This window comes from Stegodyphus dumicola, chromosome 6 (assembly GCF_044657685.1).
Source record: "Stegodyphus dumicola isolate Sdum_Otavi_A_Nest chromosome 6, ASM4465768v1".
Classification (NCBI taxonomy): domain Eukaryota; kingdom Metazoa; phylum Arthropoda; class Arachnida; order Araneae; family Eresidae; genus Stegodyphus; species Stegodyphus dumicola.
This window is the reverse complement of record NC_140773.1, coordinates 119281262-119291364: the sequence shown is the minus strand read 5'-3', so window position 1 is coordinate 119291364 and position 10103 is coordinate 119281262. Positions and strand designations below refer to the sequence as shown.

The window sequence follows — 10103 nt, the reverse complement described above, 5'->3', positions numbered from 1 at the left end:
AGATATATGGAATCTTGACTAGTGTTAAAGCGGAATTTCCCTACATGAGTCATAATTCAAGGGATGCACTGTTATGGAAAAGTATCAAAACAATACATGGGATTTAATGTTCGAAAATCATTCGAAATTTTAAATGACCGATAAATTGAGCACAACATTATAATTAAGTCATGTATTACCTCCTGAATGATATGTTATGCCACGTTTTATATTTACGATATATCATGACATGCGGCTTATTTCACAATATGTCATGAATTTTGTCATACGTCACGTTTTACATTTGAATAATGTTAAGCAAGGTATGCTTCACTATTAGGTGATACATAAAGTTAATATTTATGCTTTGATTAATTACGTAAATTATTTTAAATAGAAAATTTGAAATTAGTTTTCTGTCACAATAACACATTAAAATTTAGTTCAAGCAGTAATTCATACATTGTATTACATTTATAAATATTGTGAAGGTTATAGCATCAGATCAAGAAGGAACTTTGACATTTGTGTCAAAATGTTAATAAGGTTGTCTGTCTCCAATATGTTTTATTAATAAATTGTTTAAATTTTGTTCCTCTAATCCACTATTTCCTCTAAAATATGAGCAAGATGTAACTTTTTATTGGGCCATAAGTACAGTGATTTTCTCAGTTGAAGTGAAAGTCCGAAAGGAACAGAATAAACTACCTACACTAACGTTCTGTAAAAGTATGTAGTAAGTTTACTTTATTTTTAGTATAAAGTTTTCAAGAATGCAGTGCAATCAGAACAGTAATTTTTTAAAGCATTATGAAAGTGGCAAAGAAGCATATTCAAAATATTTTGATTTATAAATCCAATTAGACAATTATTACTGAAATAGTAATGGAGTATATGGTTATCGAATGTCAGCCGCGGTTCCTGAGCTTCCAAGCCGGAAATTACAGTCTAGAAGTCTAGCCTGTTACTTGAGGATTTGAAGAGCCAGACCAGGATCTGCCTGAAAAATTCCATTCTATTTATTAAAAATTAGTACAGGACGAGGTCACACATATTTTAGATTAAAAAGACTAACTACTTTGATTTTAAAAAATAAAAGACGAGTAATATACCACATTATTTATGGAATAACCCAATACTTCTTATTAAAATAATTGGTAAATTGTTTTATCAGCTTTTATTGTTGAAATCTAAAATTTACAAATATCTAGAACCTCATTTTCGTACCTAAAGTGCCCAAACCAAATCGCATACCAGCCCGAATATAAGATTGCTTTAGGGATTTTCAGAAGATGCTTTATAATAAATAAAGACGTAAACATACACGGTTTCACATACATGGTTTAGTATATTAAGAATGTTCAAAAAGATGATTAGATGATTAAACACTACATCGTAAATTAAAAGAAAGAAAATATGACACAGAAAGCTTAAATGACAAATTATCTTAATATAATTTTAAAACATAATATTGTTTATACATGATGGGGCTGGTTTTCAGAGGAAACCTTTATACGGAAATGAAACAGCTCATGTTAGGATCAGTGTGACATATTATTTCGGTTCAGGTTCAAAGCTAGTATTTTTATAATACATGTTTTGTTGATTATATTTATATCCTTATCTGCAAATTACATTTTTTCCTAAACATCAATAAAATAAAAAGGCCGCAATAGTTATATATCTCAAGTATTTCAAACTCATTAGGAAGAATTCTGCAGTACAATCCCCTTAATTAAGGAAACGGAATTGGATAACAAAGTAGTCTTTAGGGAAAACAACGCAAAACACATACAACCGAAACTTGCACTCATTCCAACGAATGTTTTGGTTCATTTCATTTGTAGTGGTCCCCTGAATAAGGCTATTCTGCTCCCACTAGGGATCGTTTCTGTTGGAATTCCTGGCTTCGGAGAGCCATGCCATTTCCCTGACACTAGTTGCGTGATAAATCAAAACGTAGCGAACTCCTGGAATTCAGAAAACCTATCCGGACGTGCCCGGGCATTGATATCAAAAGCTAGAGGCATTTTTCTGCCAGCGTAGCGGAAACTTGCATTATATGCAATTTGGAATATGTTATATGCATTGATTTCACTAGAGATGTGCTTCATTGACTACCTTGTGGGAATGATGAATTTTCCTTATTTAAATCCTGTATAGCACAGGTGTCAAAGTAAATATAACATTTGACTAAAAAAAGGTTGGTTTATCCTGGTAAGATATTTGTCAGCGAAAGAAGGTATTTTGATTTAGGAGATTAATTTAGAATATTAATATATGCTAATTAATTATAAGTTAATTTCTTATTACGCTTGTTAAAGTTATAACTAATTATTTAAATTAGTAATTGATTTGTATTAAATTTGCCTCTATTTGCCGCTTTCTGATTTCAACCATTCCCTCAAAATTATGCGAAACATTTCAGCTACCAAAATTTCAGCTTTTCCACTAAGGAAATTTGGAGTATGTTAACTGAAAATACATAGCATTATCCAGATTTTAGAACCATTTAGAAACGTGTATTACATCCAGATTTTAGGCAATTAAACAAATATTATGGCGAATATTAATTTTTATTTTAGCTTGGTAGAGCGAACGCTAGAGCACATCCATGTGAGTAATCTAACTGCATACCCTTCTCTAACAGAAATTCCGGTGGTTGAACTCATTTCAAATATCATTATATTACATTTATCCCTTTTTTCACTTGACTCTCTCAGCGTTATGGACGTAAAATTTGATGCAGAAGGGCTTTCGTATTCATTAAACATGAAAATTCCCGCTAGCTTTTAATGTATTCGATTTCGGGTTGGATGTGTGTTGGAAGAAAATGAATCAAGGTGTAAAGTGAGAAAGACGTTTTTAATTATTATCAGGAAATACCATTTTTATGACATTTTTAGGATCTTTGAAATGTCAGGGCTAAACCCGTAACTTATCAGTCCTAAGTTGCTTGATCATTGTAAATTGCGATATCTTGCTTTAACATACTTTCTTTACAAAAAGGCCCACCAGATGTCAAGTTAATATGAACCATGAACAATGATTGTTCAACGAGGTTCAAACCTTCACTAGTAGGTCAGCTTCACGAGCGTTTTTATCGTTTTCTCAGTAAGTAACAGCATAAACGCAAACCAGTTTCCCTTGTAAAACATTTATGTAGCCATCATTTCTCGTAGACATTAACCCTAATGTAATTTACATTTTCTAATAAATCAAGATTCAAAACTCTCCTTACAGAGACGTTTTATATTAACTACGATAAAATCGGCAAATTACCACATTTATTACATTTTCTTGAATTTAGTTCTTTGCTATAGTTCCTTTGTTTAGCGTCATATAAATCAAAAGTTTATTTCCTATACAGCCAACCATCCCACAAAATAAGAAGCTATAAACACATTATTTACGCTTTCATATGAATTTTGCGCATTTACAGACAAATATTTGAGGAACAAAAAATCTTTAATCATTGTTCACGAAAGCTTCTAATCCAATACTCGAAATTTGTTTTTGTTGCAATAAATTTCATTACACAATTCATTATTCTTAAAATAAAACCATATATGGTAGGATGCTGGCAGACACAATGGGAACGGAATCTCGCTTTGACATTGCGTATAAAAACCAATTTTTACTCTTCTAATCATCGTAGAGATACTTTTAGAAAGTAAGGTACTTTTAGAAAGTAAGGTACGTTTTAGAAAGTAAGGTACTTTTAAAAGGTAATGAAACATAATTTAAAATAAGAATGTTCATCACTTTTGAATATTTTCGAATTCCGATAGATTAAGATTCCAATTCCAATACAAATATTAATAGAATAAGCTGTAGAGTTATAAAAACTTGTCTGAAATAATAATTAAATTGGAATTTTTGTAATTACAGAGTACCTTCATTGCTATTGACGAATTTAAATAACTTATAAACAGAAATAGAAACTTATTTTATTCTAAATGTTTTCAGGTAAAAATGAAAGCATAATTAGTGGACATTCGAATTCGCATCTAGAGTGGCGAAGAAAAAAAATTGTTTAACTGGAGGAATTTAGATAGGAAATTCTTTCTATCAGATAGGAAATTTTTCATGTTCTCAAACTTCTTGTGTTCATGAAACGTCTAAATGTCTTTATCCTCTCTAATTAAGATCATATGAATTCAAGGAATGAAATGGTGAACGCGATAACTATGAGTTAGGAAACATCATATTCAATTTCACTGAGACTTATATTACATTCTTTTTTATTTACTTGCAAAATTATCAAATTGCTAGAGAAATTTATTCGTGCAAATATTTTGTGTAGAAATAAATTAAATAAAAATATTTTCTTTTAACATTAATGTTGAGGTATCAGTCATAATTTTTTTAATATTTTTTAATATTAAACTGTAAATGTAAAACAGCTATTCTTTCAGAAAGGCAGTTTAAGAAGAAAAATCTCCATTTCATATTAGATCCAATAAATTTTAAAATATTTTTCTTTATCATCAAAATTTGTAGAATAAACCGTTCTAAATTTACAAATGACTCATGTTCCCTTTATTTCTTATCATTGTAGCGCTTTTGCCGTTTTTTGTACCTTGATACAGTCTTTCATTTTTAAATGCGTTTTCATAATTAAAAACTATTTCAAGCCAACAAAAATCTATCCAACTTTCGGTGTGTCGAGCGTTAGCAAAATTTCTAATTCTCGTTATTGAATAAATGAAGACTCAATATTTGAATTATTAAAAAATTAGCGAATTCAAACATAAATACCAAGTCTTTTGCCAAATACACACTGCGAAGACACTAGATTTTCGCAGTAACTTTACACAGCAGTTTTTAACTTAGGATAGTTGTCTTAAGGTATAAATTACTGACATAGTTACAAAAATTTTTATTATTGAAAAACAACAATTTTCCTCTCAGGAGTAATGCATATATGCCCGTTGAGAATCTCTTATCAAGATAAATAACAGTTTTACATTATTTGAATGGTTACGTTATATTGCTAAACTGAAAAACCACATAAATTGATACATAAAAGTGAAATAGGAATATATTTATTACTTTGTAGATTTTTTTTTAATTTTGTAACCCGTTATTTTAAGTTAAATGACTTTTCTATCAATCCTTATTTCATTTTTCCACCATAATGCAAATTTCCAGCACGTGATATATTCAAATTTGTAGAAAATAGGAAACGTTTAAGGGAAGGTTTTGGAGGGTGAAATCAGAGCGTGTTCTGCCTGCTTGAATGCCACGTTGCTAATTTTGTTTCTGTAGCGATTAGAATTCTGCGGCTGTTGAGTTATTCTTGACATTAAGTATGTTTATGCCGACTTCGGCCAGAGGCAGCTTGAGCGCTGTGAAGCCATTAGACCATATATAAATTTCATCAATTTTAGGTTTATCCATTACCTTTTTGATTTAAAGCCAAAAGTGTCGGCTTTTGTAAGCACGAGTTTTTGTCATCTGTCAAACTTTGAGTTAATAGAGGATTGTATACATTGTAATTAATAAAGCAATTCACAATTTTTAACCTCACATTCTGTTCACTTACGAGATTATATATTTCATGTCACACCAAATACGACAAAGAATGGTCACTATGCAATGAAAGACACAATTTTTTAGTTTGAAGTACAGTTCAGATAAAACGTATGATAATTGGGAATTATTCTAAATTGAATAAGGGATCCCTCAAAGCAAGCTGAAAAGTATATGAAGAAATGCATAACCCGGTCAATTTTTGTCGTACGGGAGTCAAACTTCTTATAATTTTATTTCGCATAATGGATATAAAACTTTCACAAACATATGTACAAGATCCAGAAGACAGCCTTAAAAGTTAAATTTTGTTATTGTTGGAAATTAATTTCTTTTAAAATTATATATATATATATATATATATATATATATATATATTATAAGAAAAGTTGTAAGAACAATACTTAAAAGACCAATTTTGGTCAAAACGTGTTGCGCATTTTGCTGCAAAGTTAAGGAAATGAGAAGAAAAATTTTTGTAAACTCGCCAAAAAGTTACCAAAAGCTGTTGCTCCAAGAAAACTCCAATATAAGCATATATAGCAGTTATGAAAATTGTGAAAATGGAAAAAATTGTGTATATTTACATGTGCGATTAATAAAAGCTATATGCTCAACATTTTCGGAAATTTTAACACAGTATAAAAACAAATCAATTGAATGAGGTAAAATAATAGCCTATATGCGAAATAAAAAGTAAATTAAAAAACACAGTAAAATATTAATCGATTGAACAATCTAAAAGGCAAAAAATATATTAAAATTAAAAAGCGGAAAATGGTTAATTGGCCCAATTCCAGGTCCATTCTGGCTTTTCAAGGAAAATTTCTAAATGAACATCGAACCAAGATAAACCCATTACGCGTTTCGCCGAAACAGACAATTGAAACTTTGCTCTACTAAATTTTTTAATTAATTAAATAAACTGTCCCAAAATTTTTTTTAGTCTCAATTTTCTGTTCAATTTCCCGACGCGTCCGCATATTTTGACACATTAAGGTGTAAAAAAATGTAAAGGCAATTCCAATGTACAGCAATAATAAAAATAAATAAATAGCAATAATAAAAATAAATTAATAAAATAAATAATGATATATATATATATGATATTATAAAAGTTTCTCATATATGTACAGGATCCAGAAGACAGCATTAAAAGTTAAATTTTGTTATTGCTGGAAATTAATTTCTTTTTAAATTATATATATATATATATATATATATATATGTCATAATAAAAGCAAAGGAAATAACGGAGCAGTGTCGATGCGTGATTAGATCCATATTGAAGAAGAATTTTGATTGCGTAGTATTTAAAGAACTTGGCAGTCGAGGCAGTTTTAATTCCATTTTTATTTGCAACTGATATTTGTGGCCACAATCACTTGGCACTCTAGTCGTGCCTTTCCACAATAGATTTACATTTTTGATATTGTTGAGATAGAAAGCAAGCCAGCGAAATTACATCTTAGCACAGTAGAGAGCAAAAGCTGAAGTGCGTAGTTATGCAAGATGGAGGCACGCGAAGAGAAAAGTTTTGGTTTACAATTCGGTGATTAATCGTCAAGAGGCATCTGGTATTAACGGTTACGTAAGATCGCATGATTAATTTGAATGACGCAATGCAGATAAGTTATTACGATTTTAGAATAGAGAGGAAGAATTTATGTTTATAGTTATATTATAATTCTGATTCATATATTTTTATCTTACATATATATATATATATATATACCGTATATACTCGCGTTTAAGTCGATATCGCGTATAAGTCGACTCCCCACTTCGACATAAAAAATTCGTAGAAAATAAGAAACCCGCCTATAAGTCGACCCCCCACTTCCGAAATCGATCGAGAAACTTCGAAAAAAAATTTTTAAGTACAACATTTATTCAAAATCATCTGAGGAAAAAAGTAAATATACGATAAAAAATACCTTGGTAAATAAACAAAATCAAAATCCTTCAACATCCGATTCACGGTCAGATTCGCCAAACATTTCATAGAACTCTTCTGTCGTCATTGGCTCGTCATCATACATATTTTCAGTCTCAAACTTTGTATTGTTACAATCACTACTAGAGCCTTCGTCGTCATTTTCACTTTCAAAAACGGCATCATCTTCCGTGCCGTCTAGTTCGTTGCTAATACAACATTTGTTAAATGATTTTATAATCATTTTAGAGGGTATTTCGTTCCAAGCGTCTTTAACCTACTGAGCAATTAATGTAATATTGTAAGGATAAGTTTTACTAACGTTTATTTTATTTTAAATCTTTACTATCACTTCTTATTTTCTACTTCCGGCCAGAATTAAAAGCTTTAACTTACTTATGCAAATTTGTCTGGCGAACGCCAAGTACTTAAGTTGTGGCTTTTTGCCAAGCAAGAGAGAGGAAGGAGTTAGTAGAAGCAGGCCGCTTGCCTTAGCAGTTTTTACTCGGTTGCTGATTGCCTTCCAGGACAGAGCTTTAATCCTCTTAATAATTTTTAAACGTATTGTAGTGTTAACAGTTCTCTGTACTACATACGGCTTTCTGTTAATATACGGCCAATCTTCTCGGAGACCCTTGTTTGTTATTCCAAAGTTAAGTTAGAGTTTAGTTAATATTTTTTATATTCTTACGTTCAGACCACAAGTGGTTGGTCTCTGTATTCTGAAGTCCGGAATTCCTTGTAAAGAGTGAAAAATAAAGGGTTTCGTATACCCTTCCTGTGTATCTTGTCTACTTCCCACATTTATTGAACATAGCTTTAGTAAGCTCCCTGTTCCGAGTCAGGTTTTTTGAATGTCCACCAAGCAAGTAAGGAGAAACACTGAACCTGATAGTGGTGCCCGACGAAGAAGAATAACCATGGCCGAGTTTCAAGAAGAACCTGTGCTGCCTGCAGAAGCGGCTCAGAATCCAGAAATGCCAGCTGCCGCCCTGGAAGGATTTGGTTACATCGTCCAGACCTTGCGCGCAGCGATGAAACCAGAAGCAACATTTAATGGAAACTCACCGGTAACCAGTTTTTTGGAAACATTCGAGGACCACTTCATGATGTATCCCGTGCACGGGTTCCAAAAAGTCAGCTTAGCTACTAGCGCTTTGAGGGGCCAAGCGCTTAATTGGTTCAAATGTATAGACAGAAGTCTCTTGGGTCAAGCAGGAAGTCCCACCTATACTTACGAAAATTTCAAGACTGCCCTAGTGAAACCCTTCCCTGTCGTAAGGGATCGTGCGAAATTAGAAGCGGAACTTTTCAGCATATACCAGAAACCAATTCAAAATGTCTCAAGCTTTATTTTAAGAAAAATTCACGTCTTCAAACTCTTGTATGGAAACCGTCCGGATGCTCAGATAATTCAAGTGATTTTGCCGAGGTTACTTCCCCAAGTACAAGACTTTATTGAATTAAGGAATCCGACTACACTGGAAAAATTATTTGAGCTAGCAATCCAGTTTGAAAGTAGAAGAACGGCGGACATTGAAAGAAGACGCCAATATCAACAACGAAACCAATTTGTTGAGCCAAGACCACAGAAAAGTCAAGCACACGGCTACGGAAGCAAAGCGAATCAGTGGGCAAGGAAACCCGAGCATCCAAAAACAGCCGGCGAACGTCGAGAGTTCAATAGCAATCCAGGAAAAAAGTCTCAAGGCCAGAGGAAAAAGAAGGAAAGCATGGAAAGAAAAAAAGATTTAAACTAAAACGGATTTCTGCTGACGGGAGGGTGCGGAAATCCGAAGGCCAAGAAAACCCCTCTTCCTTCAAGTTAAATACAGTAATGGTGAAAAATTTGACTCTTCCGAAGATTGAAGTGTTGGTGAATAACATCCCAGCCACCACAATCCTGGATACAGGAGCGCAGTGTTCCTGTGTGGCAGAAGATTTTCTTAGGAAGTATTTTCGTAAATATCGCATATATAATTCGGATAATACGACAGTGTTAGCTGCGCAAGGAGAAAGATCAAAGTGCATAGGTAAATTACCGCTATACGTTCGTATCAAGGACGAACAAGTAAAGGTTATGTTTTTTATAGTAAAGAATCTGCAAGCACATATTATCTTAGGGATAGATTTCCTTTCAGAGGCAGAAGCAACGCCGGATTTTAATGAAGCGTCCCTTAAGCTGACGATGAAACCAGTTCGAGAAGAAAAAACGGAACCGCCAATGTTAAACCTTGACCACCTGCCTAAGGAAGAGCAACAAAGAATCCGACAAGTGGTAAGTGAATTTGCTTCGTTATTTAGTGATATTCCAGGATTTACTCAGGTTACTAACCATAGTATCGACACCGGAGATTCAATGCCAGTTCGCCACAAAGCATACCGGTATGATAAAAATAAGGAAAAAATTATAGAATGGCATATCACCGATATGCTACGTAAAAAGATCATAACGCCCGTCTCAAGTAGTTATGCTAGCCCGGTGGTTTTATGTAAGAAAAATAAGGACTATCCTTTGACACATCCAAAAAGGTGGAGATTGGCAATTGACTACCGTAAATTAAACTCCATAACTAAATATCCGGTATATCCGTTACCTATTATTGAAGAAATTCTAAGGAACATAACATCCACCAAATATATGACGACTTTA

The 10103-nt window shown here is 32.6% G+C and overlaps 1 long non-coding RNA gene across 3 annotated transcripts in view; it reads right to left on the bottom strand.

Annotated features, from left to right (window-relative positions):
- Positions 1–721: 721 nt before the first annotated feature.
- The window catches only part of LOC118204709 (uncharacterized), a 65353-nt gene continuing 55971 nt past the window's right edge, over positions 722–10103 (bottom strand). For all 3 annotated transcript variants that reach the window (XR_015041482.1, XR_015041481.1, XR_015041480.1), the window contains one exon: positions 722–979. This is a non-coding gene — a long non-coding RNA (uncharacterized LOC118204709). The remainder of the gene's footprint in view (positions 980–10103) is intronic.